Raw genomic sequence first — 15,000 nt, 5'->3', positions numbered from 1 at the left:
CTCTCCATATTGCATCAGAATATTTCATTCCAGATGCTATTACAAATGTCTTTTGCTACTTTTGGGTCATATAAGCATATTTTGGTAGCACATAGTGAAAGCTTCCTTCTTATTTTAAGTTAAACTTTTATTGGTTTCCAGATAAACAATAGTATTATGATCTTGTTATAATGTTTATGGTGAGCCCTTTGTCTAGTTTGCTTCCATTTTCCTTGTGCAGTCTTTGATTCTATTTTCTTCTAATAATTTTCTTTGATCAGTCTCTAAATAGCTTTTTTTTTCTTCTCTTGTGTAAACCATAAGGAGTATATTATCATCTTCCATGTACTAGAGCTTTAGACAGTTTCCATTTTTCATACCAAAGTAAAACTATTTTTGTTTCATTTCATTTGTTTTAAGTTATGCCATCGTGTAAGAACCAAATGACTCCTTGATATTATTTTCTGAAAATAATAATAAAACATTTTAAAGGCAGAAAATGCATTTCATTGAACTTAGTCAAATAATAACTAATAAACCCACTTAAATACATAAACATACAAAATCAAAGGACATAGCCTTTGAACTTTTCATCTATTTTTTCCAGAATACAGATGTCATAAGTCATTGACAAGGTCTCAATATATCATCATATCTCTTCCTTCATCTAAAGACTGACATTTGTTTAAAACATACCAAAAGATAGCAGTCTACCTTTTAATTAAAAGTACAAGAGTGAAGGAGCATCGCATGTCACAGAGTTTATGACCCACATCACTGATGCATTCTTGAGGAAAGAATTATCATAATGTGATTTTTTGTTTGATTCTCAAAGAAATATATGCTAGTCTTGAAAAATACGAGAGTGAAAAATTAGGAAAAAGAGTACCATACATAATTCCATTGCCTGGAGACAAGAACTTTTTCCAAGTTAACATTGCAGCACACTTCCAAAATATTTCTATGTGGAATTGATGCAGCTATGAAGTTGAAAGTTTGATTTCTCAACATTACACCATTTTTATCAATAATACTTTCTCTATTTTTAAAAAATGCAAGAATGAAGATACTTATATTACCTCAATGAGTTAGTGCAGATCTGCTCGTATTTTTCATCAGGAATTAGCTTCGCATTTGCCCATAGGGACTACATTGTAAACCAAAGTAATTGATTCTCAGGAAAGAATCTTGTAACATGGACATTGGAGAGAACGACTCTCCTTGAAATGATAATTATGAGCTGTCATGGATTCTGTATAGCGGAGTAAGGAAAATGGAAAGCGCACTGGACTGGGAGACAGGAGAATCGTTTTTTCTCAGGGCTCCACTCTTGCGCCTTGTGCCATTGAGCAAGGCGTTTCACCTCTTTGGAATTTAATCTTATTGTACCAGAATGGAGAAAGTTACATTTGTCTAAGGACAAGATGAAGTAATCAACATGAAAGCACTTCCAAATTTACAAATCTTAAATGAATATAAGATATCAGCAGACTTGATGTACCCTACAAAATTGGATACAAAAAGACCTAATACTATAAGTAGTTTCAATCTTTCCAACTTTTTTTTCCCTAAAATTTTGTAATCTAGATATCTCTGACAAACTTATATATGAAAATCCAGGGTGAAGGATGGAGTATGTGTGGGATAGAAGTAAAAATAATATTATAAAAATGAGGAATCAACCCATCCCAACACCTTTATTAAATGGTTTCAATTATTATATAAAGATGATGAAAGAAAATTTCCCTAGGCTTCTGTTTTCACTCAGAGGTGACACTAAGTGATTTCAACATTTATATTTATATGTTTTAATATTGATTCTATGTGCTATATACTGAGCTGGATTTAATGGGAGAAGGTTGACTGACTGATCTGCCTATCTAAGGTATCTGATCCCTTCTGGTAAATATCTATACAGGAAATACTTCACTTTTTTTTTTTTTAATGAGATTTATATTCCTGACTTCAGAATAGCTCTCTACAAGTATGTCTATTTGTCACTAAGTCAATTGCCCCTTTATATGATAAATAGCTGACGTATTTTACTACTCACTAGAGGAAATAGTCTTAAGGAAGGTAGCCTCCCTTCTACGCTCAATTTAATTGTCATTTGAAAGCCAGTAATGCATCGGAATCATTTATACTAGCTATATCCTTTATTTTCGGAAGAGGGTTGGAAACTTGAGTGACCTGAGAATCAGATAAGCTTTTTACATAATTGAGACAACCAATATTCCATTTTTAATGGCTGATATCGAGGCAGACTGAAAGGCCTTTCCGAGAGGGAATCTGCCATGTATTTTAAAAGAGAAATGGAACTGCAGAAAATATCTATGAATTTATTTTTAAAAATTTAGAAATATGTAAACATATATGTATGTATATATGTATTTGTAAATATATGTATATATTTTAGGTAAGGTGATAGTGTGTGAATACTGTGACAGAAGTGGCAGAATAGAGAACATACACTGAGGACAATTGATTTATCTGCAAATATGGTAGTTAACTTCAGGGAGAGTTAATAGGAAAAAAAATTTGGTAGTCACTTAAGGATTTAGGTAGAGAAGTTGAAGATACCTGATACTTCCTTGCATAAAAATTATGAATTTGAAGGTATTTAATATCTTTCAGGTATAACCAGGTAATCTAGACAAAAAAGTGTTTCAGATTTACTGAAACAACCTGTCAAGTTTGCTATTCCCTATTAGAAATTCCACTACTTCCTCCAGGTAACCTTAAACTCTTTATTCTTATGGTCCTAAACTATGAATTTAATTACTTTCTGTATTCATTAAGTAAATATTTATATAAGGCCTGACACAAAGTTCTATGCTAAATTACAGGCAAAAACAAGACCAACAGCAAATCATGGGCAGTAATTTGTTTATTTCTTTTCCTCTTGGTTCACACTTCAACCTCTATAAGCTAAGGTAACATATTTTTAGTGTACTAATTTCTTTTTACTACTCATAGACATCATTTTCTGTTAATTATTACATATTTTGAATCTTAGAAGCTAGACTTCTTCATTTTTTCTCCTTTTGGTCAAATCTTCATATTTTTTCTATTCTTAGCTTCTTTATTAATTCTGTTCCATTTCCTACCTTGTCTGTAAAATCATTCGTTCCTTGAAATTAAGTACCTCATTGCCCATACAACCCAGGTTTGAGTATATCACAACATCTCTTGCAAATATTCTACCAGCAATATTTACTTTCAAATGACTGGAGCTGGGCTCGCAAATGACTAAATTAACTAGAAAACCAAAATATATTGAAAGTAGTTTTCTTTCTTTCTCAAGCTAGTCTCGATATTAAGTTTTTAATGGGATGCATTGGTCCTGTAAAATGTCCTTCTAGAATTCTAAGTAAGTCTTTTTCTTACTGGTTAGGAAGCAATTTAGACTTTTTTACTGCAAATTGTTGGCATATACTTTCTTTTCAAAATTTAATTTCACATCTGTCTTATAATGAAATATTCTTGGAATATTTAAAGTTGAATTCAAATCTGCTATAATTCTACTTGGTATTGTTATTATTGCTATTATTATTATTTAATTTTTAGAACACCAATGCACGACCAGATAATACTGTTCTTCCTTTCAAGCACACTGTCATCAGTGCACATAAAACCCTTTTTATTTTATGTTTACTCTTCATCCTTTATTCTCAATCTCCTTCTCTCTCTTGCCTTATCCCACATCTTCCTTGTTCACTCACTATAGATTCATGAATGTGAATGTATTTTTATAATACATATAGAACTATTTGGGGGTTCTAAATTTATATAAATGCTAGTGTTTAAATGTTTTCATTCCCCAGCATCCTTGCCAAAACTTAGTGTTGTACAACTTTATGGGTTTTGCCAATCTTATAAGGTGATATCTCACTTTTAAATTTGAATATTCTGGTTACCAGTGAATTTGAGCATCTAGTCATACATAATACAAATTATGTAGATTTCATATTTTGAGTATTTTCTTCTAATACATTTGACTATTTTTCTGTTTTTAATTTTAGTGTTTTTAATTAATTATTTAATGACACTTTGTATATTAACAATATTAATCTTTGTCTTAGACACTTTAAATGATTTCTCCCAGTTTCTGTTAATTTTGCTTGAACTTTCTTTTGTTTAAAATCTTCTTGTTTTTCTTAGAGACTTAAAATAATACGGTCTGTCACCTGTATCTTAATTTTGCTTATATTTTCTTTTACTAAACAAAAATCCTTAACTGTGATGTGGTTAAACCATTAATTTTTTTTTTTACTTTACACTCTTTGTTTTTCATTCTTAGATCACAAATTAATCTGCTATACTTTTTCTATTAACTTTATATTTTTATATATCATATTTATATATTTAATCTGTCAAGATCTTCATATATAGCATAAGGTAAAAGATTCAATAATAATTTTTTTTTCTATGTGATGAAACATCTTCCCCAACACCATGTAACTATTTATTCCTTCTTTATTAAACTAATGTGTACTGTCTTAAGTGAATTATTCTCTTCCATTAATATAATTGTCCCTGCGCTTTAGCCCTACTTTTTACTGAGATGACTTTATAGCGTACCTTCATTGTGGCATGATGACTACCCTCTGAAGTTTTTTTCAAGTTGACATTGCTCCTTTGGATTATTATTCTTCCATGTAAATACATGTGAAACTTTTGAAAAGTTCCTTGACAAAACAACAAGAAACCCACAGAGATATGGATCAAATAGGGAAAACTTGCATGTTTTCAATAATAAGTCATCTATCTATAATTTCTTCTTTTATAGCAATCTTAATTTATCATCTTTAATGAACTTAAAATGTTCAATGTAATAATTAATTAGATACAAATGCTGATAAGCATGTATACATGACGATCAGAGTCTATGGTATTTCTCATATGATTCTTTGCATTTTATCAATGACATTACAAAGCAAAATCATCAACTAAGAGTGAGGATAAGAAATAAATAATAGAAATTAAGAAAAAAATTGAAAGAATGGGAATATTTTATCTTAGTAAATAGAGGAGAAGTTTTTGGTTTTGTTTTATTTTACTTTGCGGATGAGAACTGTTTTTCAATATCAAAAGGGTGTAATATGATCAGAATTTAGTTGTTTATGTGTGATCCTGGAAGGTGGACAAAAGACCACTTACATTCTAAAAGTTACAGGAAGATGGATTTTTATTTTTATGTAAAAGAGAATATATTCCAGTAGAACTATAAAAATAAAACAAGCTTTGGTTGAGATAGTGAGATTAGAAGTGTCCAAAGAGGGTGTTTCACATATGGAATATATGAGGTATGATAGACAATTCATATATAGGTTAACGGTTAGACTAAAAGTCTTTAAAATCCCTAGTAAATTTTGAAATATAATTTTATACTCTAATAATAAAGTATTTTCATTCAGAAATTAAAATAATAATTTTGTACTACCTGTGTTGGCCATGTAATTTCTGTTGTTTGACCAACACTGATTATATTAGTGGATAGAGCCAGCTTTTTATGTGATTAAATAAAATCATTAAAAAATAACAGCATCATCTGTCACTATCAATTCCTCAATTAATGTTTTAACACGAAAGAGAAGTAAGACAGTCAGGATAAAGGAAATTGCTTTTAACTTAATCTTTGCTTGTTTTTTATTTAAAAAATCATTATGTACTCTAATTTATCAAGTAACATTTATTATGGACAGGCATTGGTCATTTTACTAGTTGGATCTAGGGACATTATCTTAGAGATATCTGCGCTGAAGATTTTTGTGAAAATTTGTAAGTGATTTAGGACAAGGACAATGTCTTAGTCTGCTCAAGCTGCTGTAACAAAATTACCATAAACTGGGTTGCTTAAACAACAAACTTATTTTTCACAGTTTTGGAAAGTATGAAGTCCAAGATCAAGGCACTGTCAGATTCCATGTCTGGTGAGAGCAAATTTCCTGCTAATTTGGCAGAAAGAGAGTGAAAGAGCTGTCTGGGAGCTCCTTTTTTAAAATTTTATTCATTCATTCATTCATTCATTCATTCATTCAACATCAGTATTAGTTTCACAACAAAATGGAGAGTGAGAAGCAAAGATTTCCCATATACTTTTTAACCCCACATATTCATAACCTCCCCATCATCAGTATCACTCACCAGAGTGATACATTTATTACCTGTCCAACATTGGATAAACCAATATTGACACATCATAATCACTCAAACTCCATAGTTTATCTTAGGGTTCACTCTTAGTGTTTTACGTTTCATGGGTCTGGATAATATATATAATGACATATATCCATCATTATCATATCATACAGAGTATATTCACTGCCCTAAAACTTTCCTATGCTCTGCCTATTCATCCCTCTTTCCACCCCCTGACCCCTGACAAATTGCTTACTGTCTTTTTATTGTCTCTATATTTTTGGTTTTTATAGAATACATATAGGTGGGATCATACAATATGTAACTTTTTCAGATTTGCTTTTTTCACTTTGTAATGTTTATCTAAACTTCCATTAATTTTTTACAACTCATTTCTTTTTAGCACTGAATAATATTCTATCATCTGGAAGTACCACAGTTAATTCACCTGTTCACCTACTAAAGACTATCTTGGTTTGCTTCCAAGTTTTAGCAATTATAAATAAAGCTACAATAAACATTTGTGTTCAGGGTTTCTTGTGGACATACATTTTGAACTCCTTTGGGTCAATGCCAAGGAGCATGATAACTGAATCATATGGTAAGAGTATATTTAGTTTTGTAAAACAAACAAACAAACAAACAAACTAAAAAACAGAAAAAGAAAAAAACAAACAAACAGCAAACTGCCCTTCGAGAGGCTGTACCATTTTGCAGTCCCATCATCAATGTATGAGAGTTCCTGCATGCTCCATATCTACTTATAATTTTTGACTCCCTGAGAACTTAAGTTGCCCCTGAGTATCTGATGGGAATTGGTTCCAGACCCCACTATGAACACCAAAATTTGCAAATGCTCAAGTCCCCAATATAAAATGGTGTCGATCTATGAATACAGTGGGTCGTTTGAATAGGTGTGTAATGGTATTTCATTGCTGTATTAATTTGCATTTCTCTAATGACATATGATGTGTTTGTCATCTGTATATGTTCTTTGGTGACATGTGTGTTCGGGTGATTGGCCCATTTTTAATCAGGTTGTTTCCTTATTGTTGAGTTTTAAGAGTTCTTTGTATATTTTGGATAATAGTTCTTTATCAGATATGTCTTTTGCAAATATTTTCTCCTAGTCTGCAGCTTATCTTCTCATTCACTTGACATTGTCTTCACAGAGAAGGAGTTTTAAATTTAATTAAGTCTAGTTGATCAATTGTTTGTTTCAGGAATTGATTTTGGTGTTGTATGGGATTCTCTTTTATAAGGGCACTAATCTAATTTATGAGAGCTACACCTTCATGACTTAATCACCTTCCAAAGGCCCCGCTTCCAAATCCTGTCACCTTGGGAATTAAGTTTTAACATTTGAACTTTTTTGGAGGATACAAACATTCAGTCCATAGCAGTCAGCAATCTACATTTAGTTTGGTGGCCAATCCAACAGGCTAACTCTTTTTATAAATAAAGTTTCATTGGAACATAGCCACACATATTATTTACATATTGTTTATAGATGCCTTCATGCTACAATAATGTAATTGAGAAGCTGCAATAGACACATTATGTCCCACAAAACCTAAAATAATTTCTATGTCAATTTTTATAGGAAAAGTTATCTGACTCCTATTTTTAAAAATGCATACGATAGATGAGTATTTATGGTACATATTAAAACTGTGTGCCATGAATATGTATACATGGTGTTGACATTGACTTATGTGTTTTTAAACCTACACAGCCTATTACCATTATTGCTACTATTTGTGGAGCACTTACTACATTACATTTGCCAAGCACTTCATATCCTTATCTTATCGAATTATCATAAACATTCCATTGCATCTTTCCTTTACAGAGGACAAGTTAAGACTGAAGAACAGGGTTAGAACTTGGAACTTGAGGTTTATAACTACAAAATCCATGTTCTTTTTCTTTATCTTATAGTCTGAGGCTTAAGATAATAATAATAAGACCCAGTGTCATCTGCTCAAGCTTAGTTGAAAACTTTACCTCCCCATCTATAGAGCTACATTAGCATCACTTTTTGATAGTTAATCCTAAAGTCATCTAAGCCACCAGTGGAAGAGTATTGCAGAATTACCCAGAGGAGAGGGATAAATAATTACAAGACAGATCGTATTTCCAATTCTTGACAAAGGAGATAGTTATTTTACATGCAATTTTCAGTGTGGAAATGATGCTCGAATGAAGAGGAGCTAAGAGTAGACTCTACTGCTTCAATTATCTGACTAAGAAAGGGCAATTCAATTCATAAGACCTAAGTGCCAATTAGCTAAATGAGAAACGTAAGCATGATACCCAGCTTTAGGGCAGAAAGACACTCAGAAAGACCACAGAGCTCTGCAGCTGCAGGCTGATCTTCAACCACACCAACACCCCACTGAAGATGATTTTACAGGTTATTAGGGACCAAGCTGGGAGACTGAGAAACCAATAACCTTTAAAAGGAGTCTGTAAATAAGGTTCCATTTTGAACACGAATGAGATTATTTATAATAATACCATACTGAAAAACATTTTCCTACTCAACACATTAAGCATTAATTAAATTAAGATTTCTTTGTTAACAAAGAGGCTAATCTAGTTATGAAAATTTTAGTTGAAATTGTTCTCAGGCTGTAGAAACCAATGACAGCTGAATTATAAACTATTCAAATCAAAATCTTTCTGACAAACCCAGGTAACTGAAATTGCCCAGATTATATGTACTATCTGAACCTCCATAAATGTCATTTTTGTATGTAGATTCAACCACATTTTACATTTTCATTAGAAAGAATATTTTCTATTACATATTTTTATCCTCCATGGTTCCTAACTTAAGAAGCAATGTATACAGTAGATATTTGGAAAATACTTATAGTAAGGATAAATGGATATTTGGAGATTCATGAGTTTTCCCAGGAAGACCAGCCTAGAAGAACTAAAGTCTAGATTATCTACTTTTGAAATAGAAAGGAATGGAAGAGGTAGAGTTACACGAGGAAGCAGCTATCACATGACTTAAAAATAGATTGATCAGTAGTGGCAAAAGATGATGAACACAAATGTAATATTCCCTGACATTGCTATTATTTTTGCAATGTTCATAGATACAAGGAGCATCATATTATTATAAATGTTCTGAGATATTTTCTGAACTTTCATTTTAGTACAACTTTGTACCATGTTCTGCAATTAAATTTGTTGAACCTCTTGCCCAAAAGAGACCCTCATAGACAATTAACAGATTAACCCCCAATTCCATGTGTCTCCTCCTTTGAGCAATAATGAATGTATTGAGATTTAGTATAAAATGAAATCAAGTGGTTGAGAGCCTAAGTAGGACACAGAAAATGGAAGAAATCATTAGGTCAGATTATTTTCATGAGTAATTTAGTTCTCATTTTCTGAAGGTTAATGGGGCACTTGAGGAAACCTCAGCAGGGTGTCTTTTCAGTACACCAAGTCACAGTAAAGTATCCTTACAAAATAACTTCTAAAAATAATTTTCCATTGTTCAACTCTGAAATTCCAGTGGCCTAACTTGACTATAGAATTATAAGTTAGAATTATAATTTCAAATAGCCCCATCACTTGATTATCAAGGTAATGCAAGGATCATAATAAGGTATGTCTGCCTCCTGGTTCCAAAAGGCACCAAACATGTGATCCCCTAAGATTTGTCGGGGGTAATGTTAGATGCTATATCTTATTAATTAGATTTTCACTAAATCTAAATCTGAGTCATTCAAGCATTTATTTAATTTCTTTTTCCTATGTACAGCAGACAAACTTTTTCATTTTTGTCCCAGGAAGCATCTTTGTAGCATGAATAAGCTCATTTCCTTAAGTGTCCCAGCCTTGTTCCTATAGGATGCAGGTTATTCATAAGGAAAATTAGGCTTCATATTTTCTAGGTGGACTAGATATTTAATTCCATTATTTTTATATGTTCCTCTCTTAAATCATACTTATTTTAATCTCTGTATCTGAAATCCATATATAGTACAGACTAGGAAACCTAAAGAATTATACAAATATTACATAGCAATAATGGAGTAATTCATTCACAATTCTATGAGAACTATCTATGTCATGCTTTATTAGAGGTCCAAATGGTGAAGAAGGTTGAAAAAGTGAATAAATCATATTGACTCTCTTCAAAAGTTTACAGCGTACTAGGAAGATAAATATATAAATAGTTCTAGATACGAATAATGTAAACTTCCTAAGAGAAATTAAGAATAAAGTTCTAGGGAAGGCACAGATGAGATAGAACAAATCTAGATGGGACATATTTAATTCTGACATCATAAAGTATTTGAACTTGGTAATTACCTATTAGTAAAAATCATGAGAGAGAAAGGAATATCTGGAGTAGGGTGTTGAAGTGGTAACGTATAAGGAGTGTTTGAGGAACAGCATGAGATTACTTAGGACAAATGGTAGGGATCTTAGACTTTGTTTCTTATTTGGTAAAAATTCAAAGCCATTAAATATTTTTGAGCAATGAAATAGCATAGTTGAATCACGCTATATAAAGATGTAATTGATAGAGACATGGAAGCAGGAAGACAAAAATCTATTGACCCCATGAAGGTAGTGATTTTTATCTTTTTGGTTCCCTACTATATTCCTGTAACCTAGATCTTAATATGTACTAAATATATTTTTTTATTGAATGAATAAATTGATTTCATGATTTTGCGAAGGTCATGAAAGAAAAGTAAACTTTTATTTGAGATACTCCTAGAAGTCATTGGAACAAAGATGAAATTGCACAAAGGTAGAATATGAAGAAAATATCCAGGTTTTTTTTTTTTTTTAAGGAATAAGGATGATTTAAAAGGGTTTTTGATTTTGATTTTTGCTTTTTTGTTCATTTTGATCTGTTTGTTTTTTGTTAAATTGTCCTGGGCTCTCTTTAATCCCTAATGATAAAAAGAGAGGTAATACTTTGAATTAAATAAATAAAGCAGGGAGCTCATATGCAATTCTATGTATCCTCAGTAACTGAAAAAAAAGACCATGAGGTTCATAAAAGGTTTTTCATAGAGGACAAAGAAAGTCTGCAGGTTTCTTAGAGTTCCACTTCAGGGGAAATAGATGGAATAATAGATAATAGTAACCCAGAAGAGAGAGAGAAGAGGGATTATAAAACTTCATTGCTCCAGTGTAGCCTTCTCCCTCTGTAGTTGATGGATGGAAAAGTCATCTGATTTAAGTAGCAAGCATTAACTCTGGGCAGAGGCACAGTTGCCTAAAGGGATTGTAACCTCTGCCAGCCATCTGGGCTGTAAACCTGAGCTGAGAGATCCCAAGAATAGGCCAGGGAGGAGGAGGGGGTATTCCGTGTCCAGAAAGAGTTTGGTATTGGATCCAAATTTAACTTTAGTGAATGGCACTGTAGGAAAATATCTTTACAATGTGCAAATATGTATATATGCCTTTCTTTGCCTGTATGAAGAATGAGAAACTACAGAGTATGTTTTATACTCCATTTTTTGTCAAGTTTATACTCAAAAATTCTTAAAACTAATGGTAAGATAAATGACCAACTTGCATAGTGAGAAGATTCTCCTATCTACTTTATTACTTTTTTTCTTATCTTTATTTGTTACTGTAACAGTAACATTTCTACACCTTTATTCCCATTTTGAGGGATGGAACACACTAAGACCTAGGCTTTCAGCCAGCATTAGCATTCATCTACAAGAAAAAAGGTTATTTGCTTACCTCCATCCCAGAGGTGACTGAATGGGAAAAATGTAGAAAAATCAAGACCAGAATTTGTAATTACAGAACTATTGAAAAAGTAGCTGAATAAAAGGTCACATTTTAACAGACTTTTTGGATATAATATGATTGAGCCTGTTTCATTTCCTTTTTCATAAGTTAGAAAATCAAAAAAAAAATTTACTTTAAAATTCAGGTTACATTTCTACTTTTGCTTGGAATTTATTATAGCTGATAGACTAGTTTCTTTCACATACTTTTTAATTTTTTTTATTTTTATTTTTATTTTTTGCTTAAAACATGCATGAATGGTTTCTGATTTCTTCTCATCCAGATATTAGAGAACAATTTTAGGAAGGACCCAACTTTATTGCACTGCATTCTTATGTGTTCCTGCTCATCTCCTCTTACAGAGCCCTTCTAAAATGTACCTTCATGATGTTAAATACCACTTGGCATTTTTAGTTTGGTTGGAATAGAATTGCAGAATTTTGCTTTTCTTAATTGTAAAAGAGGCAGATAGTTATGCACACTTTTTCTAATGCATGTCAAAAACTGCATTTAATTCTTCAACAAATATTTAGTTCTCCTATTATTACAGATACTAGAAGGCATTGACCCAAAGGACTGATTACAATGGAGGTCTCTGGTTATAAAATAATCTCTTGAGGAAATAGGTCTAGGAGGATGCCCCGGAGATTCCATTCAAGCTATGTCCTAGAGGCAACCATCACATGGTTTCTCAACTCGAATAACTCTGAGAGGCTTAGACAAGAAATGTACCTTTTCTAGAAACTGTATTCTGTGCTAAATTACAAAGCCATTTACCAATTTTTGATTATTTCAAGGCATGATAACTTTCTCCAATGTTGCTGCTCAACCTTAGAAAGAAAGTGTACATTTTCAATGGTAATAGTGGTGAACTGTAAAATAGATACTTAAAATCAAATGTATTGCTTATGTTTTCATAATCTCTGAATACATATAAAAGAAAAATAGTTTTTGTAAAGATGCATGTATATGTATATTAGTTGACAAGTTCTTTAAATGTCAAAACTCAGATTCTGTTTTGTACATAAAATTCATCAAAATATTTTCAATAGATATATAAAAAGTGAAAAAATCTAATACTATAACACAAAGTATTATATGTAATAACATAAATGTCCAATAAGAAAAATTTTAACATAGTTTCCAAAGTTAGAAGATAGTATTTTCTTTTTGAAAAATAAAACAGATATTTATCTAGTTAGCCAATCTGGCTTTGGTCAGCATACCAGATAATTTTGAGCCCTTTACACTGAGAATGTAGAAAATATTGAAACAATAACAATCTAGAAAGATCATGAAGCACATTGTCAGGAACTCTATGAATATTCTCTTTCTCTGAATATTAATTGATCATTTCAATAGAATGTAAAAATTTTAGACCCTGAGGCAGGGCTATAAAGTAGATGACTTTCTCAGTCCTTCTTAGCCCTTTGATTCATATGTAACAATTTAAAAATAATTTTTCTCAAATGCCCTTGAGCATGTAATATTATTCTAGGACGAATCATCTTTAATTGTTGCCTTCCAGGATCTATCATCACAAAAATAGCACAGGTAATGGCATAGCTGAAATACTGTGCAAAAATATATTATATATATTGCACACATATGTGCATAATTACATAGTTTTAAGATTTTATATATTTAATTATATGTATATACTATATATAAAAATGTACAAGTAAATATTCATCTTGTCTGTTTTTATCATAGTCATTAAATCTTGTTTATTTTTTACACCAGTGTCTTTAACTGTACTAAGCTTCTATATGTTTTTGTGCAAATCATATCATCACTCTATCATCTCATTTTAAGAGAGAATGTCTCCCTTTACCTTCAGCAATCCAATCAGCAACCATCCATTAAGCCAGATCAGGTTTTTTTCATCATGTCATTTTTGAAGTATTTTAAAAATTATAATGATGTTTTGAGCTCTCAACAGTTTGCAGTCATTAGTGAGTTAAAAATTGATATATAGGTTTAAAAAATAACCATAAATAAGAAAGAGATTCAAAGAGTAAAGTACTGGTAAAATTTAACTTGAAGCTCTTAGAAGGTTCTGTAAAGGAGGTTCTATTTGAAGTGTGTATTAAAAGATGAATACTAAATCTGGCAGCATTATAAGGGATGAATCAGAAAATCAAGAAATGGGAAAACTCATGCTGAGACAGAGGTGCTGATGGGGCATCCACGTGAAAATGTCAATGTAACTGGCAACTGAAAAGCAAGAAATAGGCCACATCTAGTCAAGAAAGTTTGAAAGTTAGCACTATATAACTGAGTAAAAGGTATTCCCAGGTAGAAAGTATGTAGATCGAACTTAAAGATGCTGTGGGTAGAGGCTTAGAGGAATGACTATAATTGAGCAACAACTGGAGGGACGAACCACTTAAGTGACTGAGGAGGAGCAGGTTTCTATTAAGAGGATGAGGAGGCAAAAGAGCTTATCAAAGACAATGACGGTGAAACTGTGCATGGGTTTAAATGCATTTAAAACTAAGAGGTCATTGGTGAATTTCATGAAAGCTGTTTCAGTGGTACACTAGTGGTAAGATGACAGAAGTCTAAGAACAGATTGCATTTTGGAGGAATGAAATTTTAATGAAGTGTGGCAGGAAGGAAAGGAGAAAGATGGGATGGTAGATTAAGTTAGAAGCATAGTTCAAGGAACATTTATTTTTACTTTGGGGAAATCAGACTAAAAGGGAGGAACCAGTGCAGAAGAGAGGTTGACACAGAAGGAAAAAAAGGAGTAATTAATTGAGAAAAATTTCTTGTAATAAGCAAAATAATAATGAAAATAATTATTTCTTGAGCTAACACATCCTAGGCAATATTCAAAACACTTTATGTAAAATAAGTCAGTATATCCTCTAATAATTCTAGGAGGTGTGGGTACTATTATACCCATTTGTACAGATAAGGATGTTGAAGCTCAGTTAAGAGAAGTTAACTAACTTACTCAAAGTTACCCTGTTAGAAAGAGTAGAGATATAAGTTTAACTGAGGCCATCTGGATTAAGAGCTCAGCTATATAAATAAACCAGCCTGCATCTCTTACCTCTTCAGCTAATAATTGCTAATTCTATTTTT

The 15,000-nt window shown here is 31.8% G+C and overlaps 1 protein-coding gene across 2 annotated transcripts in view; it reads left to right on the top strand.

Annotated features, from left to right (window-relative positions):
- NEGR1 (neuronal growth regulator 1) overlaps nucleotides 1-15,000 on the top strand; it is a 771,677-nt gene that overhangs the window by 460,448 nt on the left and 296,229 nt on the right. The gene's annotated exons all lie outside the window — the stretch shown is intronic.

This window comes from Pteropus medius, unplaced genomic scaffold (assembly GCF_902729225.1).
Source record: "Pteropus medius unplaced genomic scaffold, Ma_sr-lr_union100, whole genome shotgun sequence".
Lineage (NCBI taxonomy): Eukaryota > Metazoa > Chordata > Mammalia > Chiroptera > Pteropodidae > Pteropus > Pteropus medius.
Note: the sequence above shows the minus strand (reverse complement) of the source record. Positions and strands in the feature narration are given on the sequence as shown.